Below are 26,053 nucleotides of genomic sequence, written 5' to 3'. Positions count from 1 at the left end.
TGGTTTAAGTCTACTTCAGTGATGGGCACTTAGTAACTGCTGGATCTCTGGTTTGGCAGGTGTTGAGTGTCTGCAGGGTCCATCTCCTTCACTCTTGTGCTAATATCAAGCTCACCCAGAAAGTAGCACTCTTGCTCATTTCCCTAATTTCTCTATAGTTTCAGCTGGGCCCCTGGTGAAGCGTGATGGGTCATTTTTCTTTCTACTAAACAAAAGATGCTATGTATTGGCAGCTCACTTTACTACATAGTCCATTGCTTAAAAATTATCTGGTAACATCTGGGTTGGATTATGTTAGAATTAGTAAGAAATATACAACATATGGACACTGAATGCTAAGACAAGCAGCATTTAAAGGAGCCTATAATATTCTCTTTAGAACCAGTTACCAGAAATGGCTTTGAATTTCCTCCCTGTTGGATAGCAATGATTTTGTTAAGGTTTGTTCTCATGTATCATTTTAGACAGGTATGTCCTTGAACTGAGATCTGAAGGAAGATTGCAGCCAATGACACAAAGATCAAACATGTATTGCCATTCTTGTTTGGGCTGGTGAGCTAGGTGGCTGAGATGGAAAAAATAATAGAAGTAAATTGGGAACGCTTTTAGAAAATTAGCACTCATGGTCAGCCAAGTGATATTCATTGTCATGTGATTTTTTAGAAGGTGCCCTGTTCACAGACAAGTGCCTATGAAATGCATAACCATGTGTTCTTCATACTGACACAATGAATGTTCAGATGCTCTCCCTTGTCACTGAAGTATAATGGAACCATATATGCCATGATGAACAATGGTGCATCCAAGCATAATTGACTCAATACAACATATCATATTTAATTCCAGGTCCTTTACAATTTTACAACCACAGCAAGGCAGCTGTCATGTGGGCATGACAGACATGTTTTTTCAAAGGTGTGAGCAATTGTGCCTCTAGGCCATATCTGCTTCTTGATCTCTAGTCCAGGACAGTTGATGGATGAACCCTCAGCCTAGATATCTGCAGGACCCTAAGGGACTTCTAGATTAGAGATTAAAAGCTACTCATCTTCCACTTCCTTTCAAAATAAGTCTAAACAGGGCTGGAAAGATGGCTTAGCAGTTTAGGTACTTGCCTGTGAAGCCTAAGGACACATGTTCTACTCTCCAGATGCCACCTTAGTGAAATACAAAAAAAAAAAAAAAAAAAAAAAAAAAAAAAAAAAAAAAGTGAGGAAAGCATAAGGTCGCATATACCCACTACATGGCACAAGAGTCTGGAGTTCAATTGCAGTGGCTAAGGCCCTGGTGCACCAATTCTCCGCCTCTCTCTATTTCTCTCTTTCTCTGTTTATCTAAAAAATAAAATAAACTTCTAAAAAGAAAAAGCCCAAACATTTTTAGTCATTGTTCATGTCACTTTTCTTTGGGATATTCAGTCCTTCTGACTGGAAACCAGCTTTTTAGAATATACCCACTCAAATAGAACTATTCATGTCCTGGATGGAAAGAAGCCCTAACACACTGAGCATTCCTTTGAGAATCAGACCATTTAAATGATCAACCATGGTCAATTCTAGTACCTTCTCTCTTTCATCATAGCTTTCTCGAAGTGACTGGCTCAAAAATACTGTATAGCATCCTACTACTTTTCCCTATCTCCTCTTTCACCCTCTCTTTTACCTCTTATTTCCTTTCCTGACCTTGTGATCACTTGTTACTTAATGTCCTGCCTTTGAGAATGATACTGGGAAATAATTATCAGAAGTTTAGAGAGCTGTTTTAAGATTTCAAACATGAAAATCTGCACCATTTTTATAAGCTGGCATGGAATACCAGAAAACAATTCTGAAAAAAAATATCTCTGTATGATAGCCCAGAGAAAACACCCCCTCACCCCCAGAAACAAATAAGGCATGTCACAGTAGCTCCTGATTCACTACTCCTTTCAGGTCTGCCTGTTGCCGTTAGCAATCCCTAAAGCAAAAACAAACAAAACAAATCTTTTCAGCATATCTTCATGAAACTGGCTGGGATGTGACAGAACTTTGAGGAACAGTTTTGTGATAATGGTTTTGCACGTTATTGTACTCCTCCAGAGGAGATGGTGAACAGCTGCCTTCAAATACACAGAGCTATCAGAGGTGAAAGACAATACTAATATAATACTACTAATAACAATAACCTTTGTAGAATAGTTGGGAAAGGAAAACGGGAGAATGAAGGTAAAAGGAATGAAAAGGAAACAGGAGCCATAAATATAAAAGACTATGGAGTATGTTTTGAGGGAAAAGATGATGCAAAGCCCAGTGGGGAAAAGTTATTGGAGGGCTTAGGAAAGCAGATAAACAACAAGATATATGATGCCTGCCGTGCTGCCTCAAGTCCACTCTTCAAACAGTTCGTCACTCCATTTGGTCTATATGAGTATCATTTGACCACTGAAAGGGAAAGTGGTTTGTTTGTCTGATTTTTTCCCACTGTCAAAGGAAATAATCGATACATAAGTTTCAAAATTAATAATACAACATCCTCACAAATGAGAAAAATACAAAGTTGAATTGTATTACATAATAAAGAATTTTTATGTTCATGTTTTTGAAAATAATTATTACATAATGATTATGTATGACAAAAGTTATTATTATGCATTTAAAAATTGAGATAAATAACAAGGAGTCAGGAGCTTAGATTTTATTGATAAGGCCTGGACTTAATTGTACTGTCTGAAATAGTATAACTGTGCGTGCACTATTAAGATAAATTAGAACCCATCTTCCAGATCTTGGATTACTTCACTGGTAAGAAGACAAAGGATACTCAGAATCAGGTACTCAGAATCAGGTAGGTGAATCACTGGCAAGATAGGGCATTGGCAATTATAGGGTATAAGTGTTAACTCTGCTGTACAAAGCCATAATCCTCTTTCTGGAATGAAATGCCCTCCAAGGCTCAGGGAACAATGAGGAAGGAGAGAAGAAAGGATCCTAAAACCACATTATGAGAATATTTCCTGTAAGGGTATGGTCCTCCCCACAGGAACCTGCTGGTACATTCATAAGCCTGGAATTGGAGATGGGATCAAGAGTACTATCTGATGGGAATTTGACAAATTTTCAGTATGCTCATATATTAAAGTTCCCAATAAATGTATTAAAATTTTTAAAAAAAGCAATGTAAAGAAAACCTCTTCCAAGAAGGCAGTAAGTTAGCACAGCCAAACCAAGTGAGAAAGATGCTACCATAGGAAGATACCAGCCAACATGTACTAATGGTCACTAAGGGAGGGCCAGAACCTAAGGTGAAGGTTCAGTGCAAAACCAGCAGTCACTGAAGGATACCAAATGTTTACACAATGGCCACTGACTGGTTCTAATCAGTGTAAGAACCCAGAGAATAGTCATTGTGAGCCATAGAAAGAGTACACAGGGAATGAAATTGTGGAAATCCTTTAGGAATCGAATCTCGAGAATTTTTAGGTGAGGAGCAGAGCTGCAGTGTAATTTCAGTTGAAGTACAACTGGGGAGAACCGAGGAGATTCCGCCTTTGAATTTTATTGTTGTTGTTGTTGTCATCTGTGTCCTCAGCTGTTTCTGTGACTTTGAATAAGTTTATAACCTTCTGGTATCCAGTATCACCATCACTAACATTAAGAAAACCTGACTGCATGCTTTCTAAGTCCTGCCCTATGCAGAGACACTATTATTTTCTATCTGTGATAGTGTTCCCAATTATATGGGGCTCTGCACCTCCAAAATGTATTTACATGATAATGTTTGTTCTTTCAAACAGTCCTCTGTGGTAGCTCATATAGAAAGCGCTATAGCTCGTTTTAAAGATAAGAAAATGAAGGTCTTAGAAAGCAAGATGTTTTTCTCAAGGTTGTTTAGCTAATTAGTATTGGTGCAAAGACAGAAAACATGGGTCTATTGTACTTGTAATGATATCACCTTATACCTTATTACTTGTGGCAAAAAAAGAACCAACAAAAATATTTAAATGACAATAGAAAATCATTTTATTATGGGCATATTATTTAGCAGTCTTGTATCTGCAAGGATTGATACTCATAAGAAACAATGGGAAAAAGCAGGATTAAAAATACAGAAACCTGGATGTATGTATATTGAAAGCAACTGCAAGCAGCTTTTAAAAACCAATGTTTTGTCACATTTATGTTGAAGACATACAATACCAAAGTCTTGTTCTAGTTATTGTGGGAAATTCACTGACTTTTTCAATGATATTTTTGCCCAAATAAGGCTTCTATAATCTATTAATAATATCACAAATGTCCCAACAAAGGTTTTGTTGAAGATATAGAACACAATGAACAATTTAAGAAGTATATGACAGACATTTCAGAAAAGTATCAAACCAAGTGCCCATGGATAAGTTAGAGAAATTCTGAGAAGCTGATATCTGAGATTGAAAATGAAGTAGACCATCTTGAAATTTGATTTATAACATTAGAACTTTAACAATTGAAGTAATATATGTTGATAGATTTAGAAAACTAGAAAGAACAGCATAAAAGATGATTGAAAACTCCTTTGCTATTTGTAAAGAGAAGGCTACGTCACAATGCACAACACCATGTTCACATTTCTCTTGCCTATCTTCCTCAAGTTTTTCATTTTTATTTCTTCTTACATCTGCTTTCAATGGACCCAAGATAAGACACTAATAGGGTGCGCTTAATGGACCAGAATATTATATAGGAAAAGCCATGAGAACAGAAGTATTTCAGTGAAATAAGGTACATTCCACTATAAAAGAATCCTAAAGAATCCTTATAGCTACATAAAATATTGTGAGTTCATAAAACTAGGTAATTCCATAAACATAATTCCCCCTCAGTTAATAATGTGAAAAACTATCTATGTTTGGACATGCCTGACAAACATCTGTAAACCTAGTTGTAAACCTAAACATTGCACAAGAAAAAAAAAAATGCCTGCAGAGAACAGCTCAGGACATAGAAGTGGAGAGCTGATTCTGATGTCAATGTGTGCATATTTAAATTTTAAAGAAACAAGTTAATGAAATGGAAATACTCCCAATATATGAATGCTCTCATACCAATATCTCTTATTTTTTTTAGAATATAATGGAAATAATTAGGATCTCTCTCTTGAATTCAGATTCAAGCTAACCATATGAGGCAGAATATGTCTTTTCATTTTTTTGAACTTCAATCCAATGAGCAAGCTGGATAAGGAATAATTTATACATATTATACTATAAAAGTTATTTCCTGGAAGAAACAACTTTGAAAAGTGAATTCTCAGGACATTATGGCCTATTAAATGCTCAGGAAAAAAAAAAAAAAACTATGCTATAGAACTCTACTTACTTTCCTTGACTCATTTTCCATATTCAAGATATTTTGAAATTTGTTATTCTAGGGAAAATTAACATCTTAGACAGAGTTTTTTGTGAATCCAAATTTTACGCATTTATAACTATGGCTTCATCTCCAAATTGCAGAATTTTAATTTCCAAACGTGTTATTAAAAGGATTGAACTGGCATTTGAGAGGCAACGTTACCTCTACTCACACATGGTTTACTCTTCACCCAGAACTACAAAGTGGACTGAAATGTCAGGAGAACCCCCAGGTCTTAGGATTAGTGATAGAATGAAATTATGTGAGCTTTTGCAGCAGAAGAAAGTAATTCAAATTGTTGGGATATGAAAGTTAAAGAGACAAAGAGTCTCAAGTTCAAAAGATAGAAAGTGAGTTGTTCCCAAGCTGGTCTTCTGAGCCTCAGCATGTTGACATTAGGTGGGGGGGTAGTTCTTTGTGAAGGGGATGCAGTTTGGTGCATCATCATTATTCCACAGCTATTCTGCTTCCCACTTCATACATGTGAGGAACACCTTTTCATTTATGATATTTCACCAGATCTTATCCACTATCCCATTGAGTGCAGCCAGCTCACATGAAATTAGTGCTGTTCCTTCTGTGGAGTGCTAAAAAATATTGACCTTCGGTGTGTTAAGATAGACATTGCAGCTGTAAATTAGTGTGAACTCTGACTTTCTTCTTCCTGGTTTATATACTCTGTTCCTATAGATGGTTAACTGTTAAGATTTCAGATGGAAAGATTTTGTGTGCTGTCTTGATGTGGGAACCCAAGGAATGGGGCTGACTCCATTTCCTACCAATCTTCCAGCAATGGAGTGGCACAAGACCAGACCTGACCATTGGATGGGCTGTGGTGTGGAGATGCTGCAGTCTTCTGTATGAGGACCCTCTGATGAGAAGGGCAGGACTTCTGTTCCAACTGACCCAAAGCTCATCAACACTCATCTACAGGGATAAAGGAACAGAGGCATTCTTTATTGTCAGAACACATTTCAATAGATAGATCTTTCTATGCCTACTAAGCAAGAAAAGCAATAGAGACAGTAGGTAGGAAAAGCATATGAAACTTGCCTCCTTTGATAATTTCACTTCCAACATATCTCAGTTCTCTTCATTATGTTTCTCACCCTTCAGCCCTTGTTTACGAAAATCATGATATATTAGCTAGTGTTATGATTCTTATACACATTCCATATGCCAAGCATTAATTGCATGTAATCATTATGGGAACCCTGTGAATTGTGTTTTGTTATCACCATTTCATAGATGAAAATCTGGTAACTCAGACAGATTAAGCAACCTGAACATGCATCTAACAGACTGCTCAACCAGGATGTAACCTAGAATATTTCCAGAACATGGGTTATGATTGACTATATAATCATTTTTAAAAATTAACCATTTTTTACCTCCACCATATGTGTTACTAACATCCTTTGAATATTTACATTATAAGACAAGAAATGAGAGATTTCTTGCTTTGAAAAAGTATGATTTTGCATAGCAGTAATCTAGCCTGGCCTGGTGGTACAGGTCTGTGATATAGTTTCTTAGAGGGCTGCTATAGGAGAATATGATGAGTTCAAGGTCAGTTTGGGAGACTAATGAGATGCTGCCTCAAAATAAAAATAAACACAAAGATGTCTGGGGATATAGCTCAGTGGCAGAGCAATTTCATAGGCTGTGAAAATCCCTATATTCAATCTCAAGTACATAAAAACAAAACAAAACAAAACAAAACAAAACAAAAAACCAATATTCTGACTACCTCAAAGATGTATGATTCAACGGATGTAATGTACACAGTAGAGTCACCATTTTGAGCTGAGGAGGTGAGCTAAATCATTTTGAATCTTTTCAGGTGCTCCACAGTTACTTTTGGTGAGGGTTATATCTTTTAGTCTATCTCCAAGGATAAAGGTTTCTATGGCACCAGTTCATTTTGGATTTAGTTTTGTGTTTGTTTTCCCTTGCCCTTCTTTTTCCCTTTCCCCAAACCCATCCATACCTATTGGTGGATGCCTTGAGTTGTCTATCAGGTATGTAAGCAAATCAAGCTAGTCCAGATTTGGAACTGCAGATAAGTGAGACCATGCCACATTTGTCTTTCGGTGATTGTGTGAGTTTGCTGAGTATGAACTGTTCCAAGTCTGTCAATTTTTCTACAAATTTCATTTTATCATTTTTCTTACTGCTGAGTAGAATACATCGTGTAAATTACCACAACTTTATTATCCATTCATCCAATGATGGGCACCTGGGTTGATTCCAGTTTTTAGCTATAATGAATTGAGCAGCTATAAATATGTTTGAGCGAATATCTCTGTAGGGAAGCAAAGCATGGAACGTTTAGTATAAATGTCCAGTAAGGGAATAACTGGGTCAGTTGGTAGCTCAATATTCATCATTGTCAGGAATCTCCATATTTATTTCCATACTGATTGTACAAGTTTACATTCCTTCCAACAATAGATGAGGGCTCCTCTTTCCCCACATCCTTACAACATTTCTTGTTGTTTGATTTTTCAATGATTGCCATGTTTACTGGATGTGGTGGTTTGATTCAGGTGTCCCCCATAAAAATAGGTGTGCTGAATGCTAGGCTCCCAGCTGTTGGATATTTGGGAATTAATGCCTCCTCGAGGGAGTGTATTGTTGGGGGTAGGCTAATGGGTATTATAGCCAGTTTCCCCATGCCAGTGTTTGGCACACTCTCCTGTTGCTATTGTCCACCTTATGTTGACCAGGGAGTGATGTCTACCCTCTGCTCATGCCATCATTTTTCCTTGCCATCGTGGAGCTTCCCCTCAAGCCTGTAAACCAAAATTCATTTTTTTACCAGAAGCTGCTCTTGGTTGGGTGATTTCTACCAGCAATGCTAACTGGACTGCAGCAGTAAAGTGGTACCAAAGAGTGTGATTGCTGCTAGACACCTGACTGTGTGGCTTTGACCTTTTGGAGCTGATTTTCAAGAGGAATGTGGAAGTATTTGAAATCTTGGCCTGAGAGATGCCTTGCAGTGCTGTAAGTACAGCTTGGTGGACTATTCTGCTTTTAGCTGCAAGACCTGAATGCAGTAAGAACTATGGACTGTGAGGTTTGGCTTAGGAGGGCTTATGGGCTAGCAGTTTGTGTTAGAAGCTTGCTCTTATGCCCATGTCCTGAGAAGTTGTGCAGGGTTGCTTTGCTTAGAAATGAACTGGTGTGAGCAGTGGGATATGGCACAGAAAGAAAAATCTTTGGGCGAACTATTGCACATTCAGCTGCAACTGAGAAATTACAAACTCAGAGACTAGCTTACTTACGCTGGGGCAACAGGAAGAATGTAGAATCTTTTGAAAGGGATCTGAGTGCTAAGGAGTGTCCTGTTCTTTAAAGTCAAATTTATTCATCCCTGGATTAACAAATTGGCACCCTACCTGGTACTGTGGAGTAAAAGAAAAGCAGGAAAGAGGGGGTCATTGAGTTTGCAACATTGTCTTGTGTTTTGGAAATGGCCATGGGCAGTGTGAAGCAGGTTTGCTGGATATCTGCATGGAGACCCATGGAGCCATGAGGATGAACTGTGGATTGCAGTGGAGACCCAGTAGAGATGCTGGGACCACGAGATGGCTGCCAAGGAGAGCTGCTGGCCTGTTGAAGTTTTCCAGGACTGTGAATAGCCTAGCTGGAGGAGCGGAATTGGAATGCCAGAGACTTGTGGCTGCTTAGAATTATCGGACTTGAAGATTTGTCACTGGCTAGAGTTATTGAAATTGAAGCTACAGAGTTTGATGTTTGCCCTGGTTGATTTAAATCTTGTACTGGTTGAATGTTTCTTTGCTATGCCCAGTGCCATCTTTTGCAGTGTGAATATTTATTCAGTATCATTGTGGGTTTTGTGTTTTTGTTTTTTTTTTTTTGTTGTTTGTATTATGGCTCAGTTAAAAGATCTTGCGCTATTGGGATGTATGAACATCATTGGAATTGATAAAAACTATGGGACTTTGAAGGTTAGATGAATGCATTGCATTTTATATCATGTATGCTTATCAGTTGATGGGGGTTAGTGGTGCAATGTGGTGGTTGGATTCAGGTGTCACCCATAAACTTAGGTGATCTGAATGCTAGGTTCCCAGCTTATGGAGATTTGGGAATTAATACCTCCTGGAGAGAGTGTATTGTTGGGGGTAGGCTTATGGGTGTTATAGCCAGTGTCCCCATGCCAGTGTTTGGCACACTCTCCTGTTGCTATTGTCCACCTTATGTTGACCAGGGGGTGATATCCACCCTCTGCTCATGCCATCATTTTTCCTTGCCATCATGGAGCTTCCCCTCAGGCCTGTAAGCCAAAATAAATCTTTTCCCTGAAGCTTCTCTTGGTTGAGTGATTTCTACCAGCAATGCAAAGCAGACAGCAACACTGGAGTAAAGTAGAATCTCATAGTTATTTTTTTTAAGTTTTTATGAGCATTTTTATTTTAAAAAATCCCATGGTAATTCCCTCCCTCCCCACCCCCCACACTTTCCCCTTTGAAATTCCATTCTCCATCATATTACGTCCCCATAATAATCATTGTACTTACATATATACAATATCAACCTATTAAGTACCCTCCTCCCTTCCTTTCTCTTCCTTTTATGTCTCACTTTTAACTCACTGGCCTCTGCTACTAAGTATTTTCATTCCCAAGCAGAAGCCCAGTCATCTGTAGCTAGTATCCACATATGAGAGAGAACATATGGCGCATGGCTTTCTGGGCCTGGGTTACCTCACTTAGCATAATCTCTTCCAGGTTATCCATTTTTCTGCAAATTTCATAACTTCATTTTTCTTTACTGCTGAGTAGAACTCCATTGTATAAATGTGCCACATCTTCATTATCCACTCATCAGTTGAGGGACATTTAGGCTGGTTCTCTTTCCCAGCTATTATAAATTGAGCAGCAATAAACATGGTTGAGCACGTATTTCTAAGGAGATGAGATGAGTCCTTTGGATATATGCCTAAGAGTGCTATAGCTGGGTCATATGGTAGATCAATCTTTAGCTGTTTTTAGGAACCTCCACACTGATTTCCACAATGGCTGGACCAGATTGCATTCCCACCAGCAGTGTAGAAGGGTTCCTGTTTTTCCACATCCCCGCCAACATTTATGATCATTTGTTTTCACGATGGTGGCCAATCTGACAGGAGTGAGATGGAATCTCAATGTAGTTTTAATCTGCATTTCCCTGATGGCTAGTGCCATGGAACATTTTTTTAGATGCTTATATGCCATACGTATTTCTTCCTTTGAGAATGCTCTATTTACCTCCATAGCCCATTTTTTGATTGGCTTGTTTGATTCCTTATTATTTAACTTTTTGAGTTCTTTGTATATCCTAGATATTAATCCTCTATCATATATATAGCTGGCGAAGATTTTTTCCCATTCTGTAGGTTGCGTCGTTGCTTATTTCAATGTGTCCTTTGCAGAGAAAAATCTTTGTAATTTCATGAGGTCCCAGTGATTGATCTGTGGTTTTATTAACTGAGCAATTGGGGTTGTATTCAGAAAGTCTTTGCCAAGACCAATATGTTGAAGGGTTTCCCCTACTTTTTCCTCTAGCAGTTTCAGAGTTTCAGGTCTGATGTTAAGGTCTTTAATCCATTTGGACTTAATTCTTGTGCATGGCGAGAGAGAAAAATCTATTTTCATCCTTCTGCAGATATATATCAAGTTTTCCCAACACCATTTGCCGAAGAGGCTACATTGCTGTAGGTTTTGATCAGCTCTAACAGTTTGCTAGTAGAGTCTTTAGGGTCTTTTATATATAGAATCATGTCATCTGCAAACAATGACAACTTGCTCTCTTCTCCTCCAATTTGTATCCCTTTTATATATGTCTCTTGCCTTATTGCTATGGCTAAGACTTCCAAAACTATATTAAATAAAAGTGGGGACAGTGGACACCCTTGTCTTGTTCCTGATTTTAGTGGAAAAGCTTCCAGTTTTTCCCCGTTTAGTAATATGTTGGCTATAGGCTTGTCATAAATAGCTTTTATTATATTGAGATATGTTCCTTCTATTCCCAGTCTCTGTAGGACTTTTATCATGAAGGGATGTTGGATTTTGTCAAATGTTTTCTCTGCGTCCAATGAGATGATCAAGTGATTTTTGTTCTTCAACCCATTTATATAATGTATTACATTTATAGATTTGCGTATATTGAACCATCCCTGCATCTCTGGGATAAAGCCTACTTGGTCAGGGTGAATGATCTTTTTGATATACTCTTGTATTCTGTTTGCCAATATTTTATTGAGAATTTTTGCATCTATGTTCATGAGGGAGATTGGTCTATAATTTTCTTTTTTTGTTCTGTCTTTGCCTGGTTTTGGTATCAGGGTGATGCTGGCCTCATAGAAGGAGTTTGGTAGAATTCCTTCTTTTTCTATTTCCTGGAAAAGCTTAAGAAGCAATGGTGTGAGCTCTTCCTTAAAGGTCTGGTAAAATTCAGCAGTGAATCCATCCAGGCCTGGGCTTTTTTTAGTTGGGAGATTATTGATAACTGTTCAGATCTCCATGTTTGTTATAGGTCTATTTAAGTGATTAATCTCATGTTGATTTAATTTAGGTAGGTCATATAGATCAAGGAAATCATCCATTTCTTTCAGATTTTCATACTTTGTGGAGTATATGCTTTTATAGTATGTCCCTTTGATTTTTTGAATTTCTCTGGAATCTGTTGTGATGTTACCTTGTTCATCTCTGATTTTATTAATTTGTGTCTCTTCTCTCTTTCTTTTGGTCAGATTTGCTAAGGGTTTATCAATCTTGTTTATCCTTTCAAAGAACCAACTCTTTGTTTCATTAATTCTTTGGATTGTTCTTTTTATTTCTATTTCATTAATTTCTGCCCTAATCTTTATTATTTCTTCCCATCTACTGATTTTTGGTTTGCCTTGGTCTTCTTTTTCCAAGGCTTTAAGGTGAAGCATTAGGTCATTTACCTGTGACCTTTCTAATTTCTTAATATAGGCACTTAAGACTATAAATTTATCTCTTAGAACTGCCTTCATTGTGTCCCAGAGATTTTGATATGTTGTGTTCTCATTATCATTTGACTCTATGAATTTTTTGATTTCCTTCTTGATTTCTTTATTGACCCACTCATCATTTAGTAGTGTATTGTTTATTTTCCATGATTTTGTGTATGCTTTATAGCCTTTCTTGCTATTGATTTGTAGTTTAATTCCATTGTGGTCAGATAGAATACAAGGAATTATTTCAATTTTCCTGAATTTGTTAATATTTGCTTTGTGTCCTAATATATGGTCTATTTTAGAGAATGATCCATGTGCTGCTGAAAAGAATGTATATTCTGCAGCCTTTGAATTAAATGTCCTGTATATATCTGTTAAGTCCATTCCTTCTATGGCCTCATTTAGTCCAGATGCCTCTCTGTTTATTTTTTCCCGGGATGATCTGTCATTTGATGAGAGTGGGGTGTTAAAGTCACCCACTACCACTGTGTTTGGTGTTATCTGTGACCTTAGTTCTAATAGTGTTTGTTTGATGAATTTGGGAGCCCCCATGTTAGGTCCATATATGTTTAGGATTGTAATGTCCTCCTGTTGGAGTGTGACCTTAATCAATATAAAGTGACCTTCCTTATCTTTCTTGACTAACGTTGGACCGAAGTCTACCTTGTCAGATATTAGGATAGCAACCCCTGCTTTATTTCTAGGTCCATTTGCTTGAAACATCATCTTCCAACCTTTCACCCTAAGATAATGTCTATCCTTTGTAGAATAGTGAGTTTCTTGGAGACAACAGATTGTAGGATCCTGCTTTTTAACCCAGTCTGCAAACCTATGTCTTTTTGTTGGGGCATTGAAGCCATTGATATTAAGAGATATTATTGAAAGGTGTGTGTTTATATTTGCCATTTTTTTTTTTTTTTTTTTTTTTGTGGTTCCGGTTCTACCTGTGCTCTTTTAACGAGTATTTGAGTATTGCTTGTTTTTTCTAGGTTCTTTATATGTGTCCTTTTCCTTTTCTTCAGCATGGAGGATTCTATCAAGTATTTTCTGTAGAGCTGGTTTTGTCTTCAAATACTCCTTTAACCTGCTTTTGCAATGGAATGTCCTTTGATAATATGGTGAGGAGAGGTTCTTTCCAGGTTTTGTCTGCCTGGGGTTCTAAAGGCTTCCTGTATCTGTATTGGCACCAATTTTCCCAATTTGGGGAAAATTTTATTCTATGATTTTGTTGAAGACACCTACTATGCCTTTGGAGTGGAATTCTTCTCCTTCTACTATGCCCTGAATTCTAATATTTGATCTTTTCATAGTGTCCTGAATATCTTGAAATTCCCACTCATACTTTTCGATAAGTTTGTCTTTCTCTTTGTTGGCCTGTATTAGATCTGCCACCTGGTCTTCTAGCTTAGATATTCTATCCTCTCCTTCATCCATTCTACTGGTGAGATTTTCTACAGAGTTTTTTATTTCATTAACTGTGTTCTTCATTGCTAGTAATTCTGACTGGTTTTTCTTTATTATTTCTATTTCCTTATTTATATCTTGTATTGCCTTCTTTATTTCATGAAATTGGTGTCCTACATCTTCTTTGATTTCTTTTATTTCCTCTTTAAGTTCCTCTTTGACTCCTTTGATTTGTTCTCTGACTTCTTTGAACATATTTACAATCCTTCTTTTAAAATCTTTCTCAGGCATTTCCTCTAACTCGTTCTCACTGGAGGTCATTTCTGATGCATTAATACTTTTGGGTGGATTTATATCGTCTTGCTTTTTAGTGTTTCTTGTGTTATAATGTGTATATTTTTGCATCTTGGATTAAGTTAATGCTTGGATTTTCTAGCTAGCTGGGTATTCTTAGCTGTATCAATTGGCTTGATGTTATATATTTTCAGGGTAGGAGCTTGAGGTGTTAGATGTGGCTCTTAAGACTCTGAGAGTATCTACAAAGGTGCTCCTAGGGGTTGAGTTTCCCTGCTATGGGGGTATTCAAGTAGGCTGAGTGGAATAAAATACAGGTAGATTCTAAAAGTTAACCAAACACTGTACCCATTCAGTCAAAAACAGCCCCAAGTATGTATGCCAGAGTAGTTATTATAACAACCAGATCCTCTATCAACATAGAGGTTAAGATTTCTGGTCTGTTGAGGGATCCAAGTCAGCTTGTGACCAAGTGAGACCCTTCCCTGGTGCAAACCCAGTTACCTTGGATGAGTTTGGTCTCACTCAAGTTGCTGCCTGGGTCGTCGGGCTGCTGTTGTGATTTCTGGAGCTGGGCACTGGCTTTTCCTGCGGGGCAAGCCAAGCCTGGCAACCGTGGCCCTGCAGATCAGCTCCCCCACTGGGTCTGTCAGCAGCTGATGCTTCTGCTGCTGGGTCGGCTGTTGTTGCTCTCCTGGGCTGCTGCTTGGGCCGCTGTTACCAGTGCCTGAGCCGCTGATGTTGCTGCCAAACTCTGCTCCTGCTTGGGTCCCGCTGTCGGCTCAGGTTGGTGTGGCCGGTCCCGGGACCGCTGCTCTGTTTGCCGGAGCTGGGCTCAGGCAGTGGGGGAGGGGAGGGAGCCGCAGCTGCTCCAGTTCTCTCGCTGCTCCACGTGTTTTTCTACCTCGCAGTCTGCTCCTCTGTTGCTCACTGCCGCTCTCCCTTCACGTTTCCTGAGTTGCGGAGAGCGCAGTGTGAGCAGAAGCTCCCGCACCTGGCTTTTCTTGCAGCTGGAGCCGAGCTTGGTGGCTTTCTATTGCGCCGCCGCCACCGCCATGGTTGGCCGAGTTGTCAGAGCCACTTTTACCAGCCTGTGCGGACTCTGGATGCTCTGGATCTCTCCTTCTTCTCCGCTGATGCTTCAATTTCCTATACACCTCACTTTTTAGTGAAAGTGTGTATTTACCTGAGTTTTTTTTTTGTCTTTTTTCCCCCCAGGCTGCTTTGGCGTGGTACCTACGCTGCCATCTTAACTGGAAGTCCTCATAGTTGTTTTAATTTGCATTTCCCTAATAGTTAGGGATACAGGAAATTTTTAAGTGTTTGGTAGCCATTTGTATTTCCTTCTCTGAGAACTCCCTATTCAGTTGTCTGTCAGATTTTTGGAGTGGGTTTCTCAAGCATCAAATACCTGTAAGTAATTGACCTAAGGATCAGGTCTTCAATTCTGGCCCATTGTTGCCTATTTCTGTTTTTATGCCAGTACCATGCTGTTTTTGTTTCTATGGCTTTGTAACATAGCTTTAGATTGGGTATGGTCATATCTCCAGAGGTGTTTCTTTTCCTGAGAATATGTTCAGATATCTGAGGCCTGCTGCCATTCCACAGGAATTTTGAAATACTTTCTCTGGCTCTGTGAAGAATGATGCTGGAATTTTTATTGGTATTACATTGAATATGTATAAGGCTTTTGGTATTATTGCCATTTTCACAATATTAATTATACCTATCCAGGAGCATGGGAGGTTTTTCCATCTTCACAAGTCCTCCTCAATTTCTTTCTTGAGATATTTTTTAATGTTTCTATTATATAGGTCTTTCACATTGTAGGTTAGAGTTTTTTCCAAGATATTTAATTTTCTATTTTTGTTGAAAATGGGACAGCCTCTCTGATTTCTTTCTTTGCATATTTGTCCTTTGCATATATAAAGGCCTCTGATTTTTGTGTGTTGGTTTTGTATCCTGACACTTTACTGAAGGAATTAATCATCTTTAGAAGTTTTGAGATGAAGATTTTCAGGTCACTTATGTACAAGAACCTGACATCTGCACACAGGGCTAACATGACTTCTTCCTTTCCAATTTAAATCCTTTCATTTCATTCTCCTGTCTTATAACTTAGGCTAGGACTTCCTGTACTATGTTGAAGAGCATTACTGTATGAGCACCCCTGTCTTGTTCCTGATCTCAGTGGAAACTCCTAGGGTCTTTCCCTATTAACTATTGTTTGGGCTTTAGGTGCTTCATATGTAGCCTTCATTGTGTTGACAGATAAACCCTCCATGCTTATTATCTCTAACGTTTGGATCATGAAGTAGTGTTTTTTTTTTTTTTTTTTTTTTTTTTTTTTTTTTGCCAAAGGCCTTCTCTGCATCATACAAGATGATCATGTGGTTCTATTTATGTTGTCTATTACATTTACCAATTTCTGCTTTATGAACCATCCCTGGGATAAAGTCTACTTGATCAAGGTGTGTCATGCTTTTGATATGTTGTTGAATTTGGTTTGAAAGGATTTTGTTCAGCATTTTTGTATCTAAATTCATCAGGGATGAAGGTCTATAGTTTCCTTGTTCTGTTTATGTCTCATTTTGGTGTAGGGTAATGCTAGCATCATAACAGGAGCTGGTGAGGATTCCCTGCTCTCCAGTAAGTGAAACAGTTTGGCAAAAATTGGTTTCAGTTCTTCATCGAAAGTTTGATAGAGTTTAGCTGAAAAGCCATTTGGTCCTAGACTTTTCTTTTAGGAGAGGTTTGATTGCCTTTTAATATTGAGGGATGTGAAAGGTTTATTTAGAAGATTAATCTGGTCTGAGTTTAGTTTTAGTAGGTGGTAGGTGGCTAGGAATTTATTCATTTCTTCCAGATTATCCAATTTGGTGGAGTAGAGCTTTGTAAGTATTCCTGATGATTCTTCCAATTTCATTGATGTCTCTTGTGACTTCTTTTTAATTTCTGATTTTTTTAACTTGAGACTTCTCTGTTTTTTTCACTTTTTCAAATTGGTCATGGATTTATCATCAATTTGGTTTATTTTTTTCAAAGTACTAACTATTTCATCAATTTTTAAAATTGTTTTCTTGGTTTCCATTCATTAATTTCTGCTCTAATCTTGACGATTTCTTTTCATCCAGAGCTCTTAAGATTGGATACTTATTGTTTTCCAATACCTTTAGGTGGAAAGTTAGGTTATCATTTTTTGTGTCACTATCTTTGTTATGAAGTCACTTAGTGGTATGAATTTTCCCCTTAGGACTAACTTCATTGTGTTCCATAAGTGCTAGTAAGTTGGGGTTTTGTTTTCATTCATTTCTAGAAATTTGATAATTTCCTTTTGATCTCTTTGACAATTCATTCATTATATCAAAGTATGTTGTTTATCTCCATGAGCAAGTGGTGTTTCTGCTGTGCCTCTTGCTGTTAGTTTGTAGCTTTAAAATACTATGATCTCATATGATGCAGGAAGCTACTTCAATTTCTGTGAATTTGTAGAAACATGATTTATGCCCTAATATATGATCTATTTTGGATAAGGTTCCATGGGAAGAACGTATATTCTGTAGAATTGTGGTGGAAACTTCTATAGATGTCCTTTAAGTCTAGATGATCTATGACATCATTGAAGTCTATTATGTACCTGTGAATTTTCTGCTTGGATGAACTGTCTCTTGATGATAATTTAATATTTAAGTCCACAGCAATGATGGTGTTGGTGCTCATTTCTGTTTACTTGTCAAGTTGGCTTCATTTTATAAACTGTGGTGCCCTCTCTGTTTGGCACATATAGATTTATGATTGTGGTGTACTCATGTTGGATAATTCCCTTGTTAATAAGAAGTGGCCTTCTTTATCCTTTTTGACTGCTTTTGGTTTGAAGTCTATTTTATCAGTTACTAGTATAGCAATGCCTGCTGGGTTCTTACTTCCATTTGTTTAAAATATAATTTTCCGTCCTCTCACCCTGAGGATATGTCTGTCTTTAGTGGTGAAGTGTGTTTCATAAAACAGCACATACAAATGTCCAGTTTTTCTAATCCACCCAGTTAACTTATTTTTTTTAATATGGAAGCCTTCATGAATTTGCATGTCCTCCTTGTACAGGGGCCATGATAATCTTCTCTGTATCATTTCAATTTTAGTATATGTGCTGCCAAAGTAAGCATAGTTAACTTTTTATGGGTGAATTAAGACCGTAAAAAACATTAATATATAAGGTTATAATTATGAGGTTCAATTTCAACCCTGCCATGACTGGGTGCTTTACTGGGTTTGGTCTTTTCTTGTATGTTGTCCTTTTTTGAGGCTGCTCCAATTTTGGTTATTATGGTGCTCTTAAAGGCTATTGAGATTCCCTGCAAAATATTCCCTATAGGTTTGGCTCTGTGTCACATAATCATAGGGTTGACTTTTTCAATGGGAAGTTCTCCTTTCACCATCTATTATGTGGGATAGTTTCACTGGGTACAGTAGCTTGGGTTGGAAGCCATAGCTTTGTTGCTGTTGTTGTTGTTTTTGTTTTTTTTTTTTTTAATTTTTTATTTATTTACTTGAGAGCGACAGACACAGAGAGAAAGACAGATAGAGGGAGAGAGGGAGAATGGGTGCGCCAGGGCTTTCAGCCTCTGCAAACGAACTCCAGACACGTGCACCCCCTTGTGCATCTGGCTAACGTGGGACCTGGGGAACCGAGCCTCGAACCGGGGTCCTTAGGCTTCACAGGCAAGCGCTTAACCGCTAAGCCATCTCTCCAGCCCTTTTGTTGTTGTTTTTAACTTTGAAGCATTCCATTCTAGGCTCTGCTAGTTTTCAGGGTTTCCATTGAAAAATCCAAGCTAATTCTGATTGAATTACCTTTGTATGTAGTGAGTTGTTTCTCTCTTGCTACTTTTAGCATTTTCTGTTTTCATTACGAAGAGTTTTAACTATAATGTGCGTTGGAGAATTTCTTCTTTGGTCCTGTCTGTTTAGTGTACTTTGAAATTGTTATATATGCAGAGGCCTCTCTTTTGATAGATTGGGAATGTTTTATTCAATAATTTTGTTGAATATTTTCTTGATGCCTCTGATCTGGATTTCCTCAACTTCTATATCCATGGTCCAGATGTTTGTTAATTTTAGGGTATCCCACAGTTCCCTCATATTATGTTGGCTTGGTTTTTTGAACTTATGAGTGTTTTTGGCCTCCTGGTGAATTTCTTCTGTCTTGTCTTTTAGCTCAGAGGTTCTATCTTCCACATGAATAACTCTAGCAGTGAGGGGGTCTAGAAAGGTTTTAAAAACTCTATTTAATTTTTGTTTTCTATTTTGTTATTCTGCATTGTGTCTATCTCTTTTGAGATATATCTTCATTTCAAGGTCTCATTTTCTTGATGCTTCCTTGAGTTTATTATGCATTTATTCAAGTCTTTATTAAGCTTAGTCAGCTGGGTATTGAGATCTTCCATTTGCTGACTCACCTTCAATTCATTTATAGCTGTGATGAGACTTCTGTGGTTTTCTTCAATTATTTTAAGCCTAGGAACAAAAGCTCAGTGGTCTAAGAGATGATTCTGCTCAATTTCATTTATGTTACTGTTTTTATTTATTTACTTGAGAGAGAAGATGGAGAGAGTGTGGGTACAACAGGGCTCCAGCCACTGCAAATGACCTCCAGATTCATGCACCTCTTTGGGCATATGGCTTACATGGGTACTGGTGAATCAACCCAGAGTTCTTGGGCTCTGTAGGCAAAGACAAAAAACTGTTAAGCCATCTCTACAGATTTTATTTTTTATATACCTTGCCCCTAGTTCAACAATTCGTTTGATCAGGGTCACATTTCTTGGTGTGTTTTCATTTTGAGATTCAATTTCTGTTGACTTCTTTATGATTTCATTGGAGGATTCCATTATGGGACTCTGCATACTTGGTGGAGATCTGTCAGTGCTCTTTCTTTTTCTTTTTCTTTCTTTCTTTCTTTCTTTCTTTCTTTCTTTCTTTCTTTCTTTCTTTTTTTTTTTCTTTTTGCATTGTGGTTTACCCATCTTAGGGAAACATTTGTTTTATTCAGGGGGAATTATGTATTTTTCCTTGTAGGGTTATTAGTGAGTGTTTTGTTTTAAATATGAACAGGATTGGGGTAAAATGGGGTTATAACCATAGATACATAGATTGTGGAGATTGCAAATACAGCAAAGGTACCTGGGTATTTCAGTCAGGTTCAAATTGCTGGCAAAATCACCTGACCAAGAGCAGCTTGTGGGATATCACCCCCTGGCCAACATCAGGTGGACAATATCAACAGGTGAGTGTGCCAAAAACCGGCAAAGGGAAAGTGGTTATAATAGCCATAAACCCGACCCCAACAATACACTCCCTCCGGGAGGCATTAATTCTCAAATCTCCACCAGCTGGGAACCTAGCTTTCAGATCACCTAATTTTTTAGGGGGAGGGCACCTGAATCAAACCACCACATTCCGCCTATGGCCCCGATAAACTGATATCCATACATGATATAAAATGAAATGCATTCAGTCCAACTTTAAAAGTCTCCATAGTTTTTATCAATTCCAATGATGTTCATACATCCCCATTTCCAAGGATTTTTAACTGAGCCATAATACCAAAAAAAATAAAAATAAAAATCCCCAAAGACCTATAATTGCACAAAATAAACATTCACACCACAAAAGATGGCATTGGACATAGCAAAGAAATATTCAACCAATACAAGATTTAAAGGTGAGGCAATCATCATAATCTCTAGCTCCAACAACCCTAGTAAGTGACAAGTCTCCAAGTCCTGTAATTACAAACAGCAACAAGTCTCTGGCATTCCAATTCTGTCCCTCCAGCTAGGCAATTCACAGTCCTGGAAAACCTCATCCCAGGGCTGGCAGCTTTCTTTTGCAGCCATCTCATTGTCCTGGCATCTCCACTGAGTCTCCACCGTAATCCACAGTTCATCCTTAAGCTACCATGGGGTCTCCTTGCAGGCAACCAGCAAACCTGTTTCAAACTGCTCATGGCCATTTCCAAAACACAAGGCAGTGTTGCAAAACCAATGACCCTCTCTTTTCTATATTTCTTATACTCCAAAATACCAGAAAAGCAGGTATGATGCTTGTAGGAAAAAGAGGTTTATTTTGGTTTACAGGCTTAAGGAGAAGCTCCATGATGGCAGGGGAAAATAAAGGCATGAGAAGAGGGTGGACATCACCACCTGGCCAGAATAAGGTGGACAATAACAACAGGAGAGTATGCCAAACACTGGCTTGCAGAAACTAGCTATAACACCAATAAGCCTTCCCTTAACAATACACTCCCTCCAGCAGGCATTAATTCCCAAATCTCCATCAACTGGGAACCTAGAATTCAGAACACCTAAATATATGGGGGGGGGCACCTGAATCAAACCACTACACTGGGGAAGTGGGAGGTGGGAAACTGGGGGCTCTGATTCCTGAGCACCAGAAGATCATTGGTTTGAGAACCAGGAGTAGGAAAGCTGGAGAGCCTGGAGCAAGAGGCCAGCACCTACAGTAGCCTGTGCACCCTCTGGCTCAGTGGAATAGGGATTTGTTTACCAAGGGAAAAGTCAACAAAAGTCAACAAAAGGTCTGCCTCTGAAGGAAAAACACAGGGAGCAGACTATCCCAAACCAGGAACAGGGGTATCAGGAGCAAAGAACTAATGGGGAGCTCTGGCTAACTCACTCTATATATGCACCATCTGGAGCAGAAGATCCAGGAGTTAAGGACCTAGGATCCATTCAATCATGAAGACAGAACAAGGGGCCTACTTCCACAGAAAGCTTGCAGTGTTAGGCTGCTACAAACCAGAAGCAAGAGAACCTGGGAATGGGGAGCATGGAACTGGGAGGTGTAGGGAGAACAGGTAGATCTGACCTACTCACTCCCCTTGTATATGCTCTTTGTTACACAGGGATCAGGGGTTGGGAACCAGGAGCAGGGAAGCCGGGGAGCAAGGGACAAGAGGCCAGTTCTACAATAGCCCATACACCCTCTGGTGGAGGGGAATAGGGATTTGGGTAGCCAGGAACCAGTCAATCAAGAAACCAGAGCAAAAGGCCTGCTTCTGCAGCCCACACACAGCAACCAGGCTGTCTCATGGCAGCAGCAAGGGTATCAAGACCAGGGAACTGGTAGGTGCTGAATAAACTGGGGAGCTCTGGCCTACTCACTTCACTATGACCCATCTAGATCAGTGGATCCAGGAGATGGGGAGCCAGGAGCCATTCCATTAAAAAGGATCTGCCTCTTTTGCACTTGCTCTCTCTCTCTCTCCAATAAATAAATAAATATTTTCCAAAAAATCTGCCTAAATTAAGAAGACAGGATGTAGAAAATGAATATTGAAATGATTGTGCAAAGAAATAAAGGAGAAGAAAGGAGAGTTGAGTAGGAAGTGATAGTGGGAAAGGAAAGGAGCCAGAAGAGTGAACAGAAAAGTACTACAGAGTCATCCCCTCTAAACGATATTGAAGTACCACTTTGCTAGAGGTGGCTCATCTCATGCCAGACAGTTGGCAGTCAGCTATCTCTTCTTGACATATTGGTGAATCTGAGTTCTACCCAGTTTTTGCTCCAACCAAGAGTGGGATCAGTTCATATTAAAGAAAATAAACATGGCTATTTGAGTGAAGTTTTAATGGTTGTGGCCACTCTTCTTGATGTAGACTAGTGGGAGTTTCTCTCTGGAGTCTACCACCATCCAATTAATATGATTGTGACTTGGTTCTCAATGTCAGGTATATTTTCTCCCACTGAGCAAGTCCCTTATCCAATTAGAGAGCTGCCGATTACATGCATGGGCTGTATGGCCCTGTGTGGTAGTGGTATGTACGACTTGGAGGTCTGATTGATTCTATAGTTTGCACGATCCCCTGCTTTCTCGTGCTGTTGCTGTCCATTATCCATCAGCAGCTTGAACATCACTTTCCCACACTATGAGGGCCACACATAAGGGAACTAGTGTCTTTCAAAGCTTCAGCATGGTCCCTCCATATCCTGTGTCAGCAGACTGAGGTCTTTAGCAATATGGTCTTTCTGTTTAATTATGGTGGGGAAACAAGTGCTTTGGCAATAACCTGCATAATGTGGGGGATTTCATCAGTCTCCCGGAACAATAGCTCACTGTGGGTATAACATAGTTCTGGTACTAGGAATGATAGAGCAGGGCCCATGGTTTTAAGATTCGGTTTTATCCACCCTCATTTGTACCTTTCTGTCTGGGAAATGCACCCCCCCCAACATACACATACATAGCTCTTATTTTATGTTATATATTTTAGTTTGCTATCCAGGAAGAAGGTATCATTGGTACTGACTAATGTAGTCATTACTTTTGCATCAATCTCTCTCCACACTTTCTTCCCTCCACCCACCACAGCTGTGTGCTCTATCCCTTGAGTTGCCTGTCAAGTAACACCTCACTTATTCCCTCCTTGTTGCTACTTTCTTGCAGCTTTATGCAGTAGTTAATGCACAGAGAGCACTGAGAAAAGCCACCGACTTATGATGCTTACCAGTCATAGCGGAATAGTGGAAGCTAAGTTTGGCTTACCTTCTAGGATCTGAGTCCTGGTGCTTATTGCCTTGCCTCCCCCTAATCACTGTATGCAGTACTCTGCACAATCTACTTAATAAATATTTGTGGAATTGAGTTGAATAGTGCTCCACCTGTGTGGCTAGGACCACCCACCAGCTGGCAGGCCAAGCACATGCAATGCACTATTTCACCTGCCAAACATCAGGTTGCTAAGCATGCTTCAGCCACAAGTCTCCATTTTTGGCAATCTAATTGACCTTAATTTAAATGTTTCCAGACACATAAAACACATTGTGAGTTTACACCAGCAGTTGCAACTGACTGCCGGTTACCATCACGTAATAGTATGCAATTAATTCTTCCACAAACCCTCCTGGACATAACAAATAACAATGTCTTTCTTAGAAAGTTTCTAACAGTTAGCACACAGGGAACCGGTGGCACATTTTAATAAGTGTTGAAAAAGAAAAAGCAAATATATGCCAGACATTCAAATCAAGAGCCTCCCTTCTGTTTTAAAGACACTGGTGAGAGGATGTGATCCTGCAGTCCTCCCCTATGTCGAGGCTAATTGGATCCCCTCTTCAGCATTACTTGCTCAATTAAATACCAGGCCACCTGATGGGGAACTGCATTAGGAAAAGGCAACAGAGTTCCAGGCCCCTCCCTACCATCCTAATGTAGAAAAGCCTGAATACCCAACCTTATTTTTTCTGGATATTTTTATTCAGATAATTTAAGCATCTATTAAATGGATAAAATATTGCTCATATCATTTCTTTACAAATGCTGATGAAAGCCACTGACAGACAATAAAGAGAAAATTCTGAAAACTGGTCAAGATGATTTTACAAATATCAGGGTTAATAAAAATATTTTATTTTGACTCTTGGTATCATCTTTGTTTACTTTTCCCTGTTTGATCTCTTATAATGTTCTTAAAAAATGTGATGTTTAGGGAGCAATAAGTCAATATGGGGAAAGGCTTGCCTAATCTCAGTCCTGTGTTAGGCTTACTCTTCAACTGTGATGACCTGAACCACCCCATATTCAGTCATAGGTAAGATCTGCTCAGTCTGCTCAAATGTATTCAACCTGGAATGTATGAAGTTGATAAAGACTAGAAGATCACTGACCACAACAACTAGTACTTTAATAGCATGTTGGAGCATGAAGTGTGTGCCTGCTAATCCCAAAGCTAGAAGGGTAATGCTGGGAGGGCCTGAGGGAGTTGTATCACTGGCTGAAAGAACCTTAAACGTTCCAGGTGTGGATAACAATATTTTCATATGGTAGAACTTCTGATGCTTCTTCTTATCACATCCTACTTTTACATAATGCTAATGTACACAGTGAAGCTGTTCTGTTGTTCTGTCAGGGTCTTGTGATTGTCCACATGAACACCTTTTTCAGGAAACTGTGATCCCGTTCTTTGATGACCACACATTCATATGTAGATGGTCTCAATTTCTTTATTAGGGTCACTTATTCTATATCTTATGTTGTGTTTCCTTTGCTCCCTCAACAACTCAACAAATTAAGTTCATATCCATTTAAATGAACATAGACATTCTCAAACTGTTGAGAATTATTAGCTATCAAACAGATCAATGATTTTCAGATGGCTTTTATTTACATGTCTAAAGTTTTTAAAATTAAAAATAAAATATTTCAAGGAGAGAAAAGGAAGAGAGAGAGTCTGAGAAAGAGAGAATGAGTAGGGCTGAGCCTCTAGCCACTGCAAACAAGAGTCAGATGTATGTGCCGCTTTGTGTATCCAGCACTACATGAGCACTGGGGAACTGGACCTAGGTGTTAGGGTTTGTAATCAAATACCTAACTGCTAAGCCTTCTCAGCCTCTATATGCCTATTTATTTTTTTTATCATTTTTTCCTGTGGGTTCATACTTAGTGTAAGATTCATGAGCATTCCCACTAGTTAAGGCTACCTTGACACCAGCCAAGAGCAAAAGAAGACCTTTTGTAACACATCTCTACTTTACCTTGATCATACCTAGAGAAAAAGCATGAGAAAATAAGTCCAAAATGAAAACAGGGAAAAGTGAGATTGAAAGAAAACTGCAGATAGGAAAAAAAAAAAAAGAATAAAGTAAAGAACATCTGGAAACAGAAAAGAATTTGAAAATAAGCATATAATGTCTTAACAGACATTTTCACTGATTACACTGTACAATTCATAACATATTCATATTAATAAAATTTTGTAGGAGAAATCTTATATAAATCTTGATTGTTGTAACCTGGAAGGAGGAGAGGATTATGTCATTTTTATTGGTTCTCTTAATCATATATTCATTGTGGGTATAACTCTTTCATTTGAATAAATAAGGTTCTAAACATCATTGAGTATTAACTTGTTCCTAATTCTTTTTTTTTTCTAATAATTAGCAATACTAATACTGCAAAACAGGTACACTTCTCTCT

At 38.6% G+C, this 26,053-nt stretch overlaps 1 non-coding gene across 1 annotated transcript; it reads right to left on the bottom strand.

Annotated features, from left to right (window-relative positions):
* Window positions 1-18,114: 18,114 nt before the first annotated feature.
* Window positions 18,115-18,221, bottom strand: LOC123455161. The gene has a single exon (XR_006633719.1). It is a non-coding gene; the product is annotated as a U6 spliceosomal RNA (small nuclear RNA).
* Between the last annotated feature and the right edge of the window lie 7,832 nt (window positions 18,222-26,053).

Source organism: Jaculus jaculus, chromosome 15, assembly GCF_020740685.1.
Source record: "Jaculus jaculus isolate mJacJac1 chromosome 15, mJacJac1.mat.Y.cur, whole genome shotgun sequence".
Classification (NCBI taxonomy): Eukaryota; Metazoa; Chordata; class Mammalia; order Rodentia; family Dipodidae; genus Jaculus; species Jaculus jaculus.
This window is presented reverse-complemented; position numbering and strand designations above follow the sequence as displayed.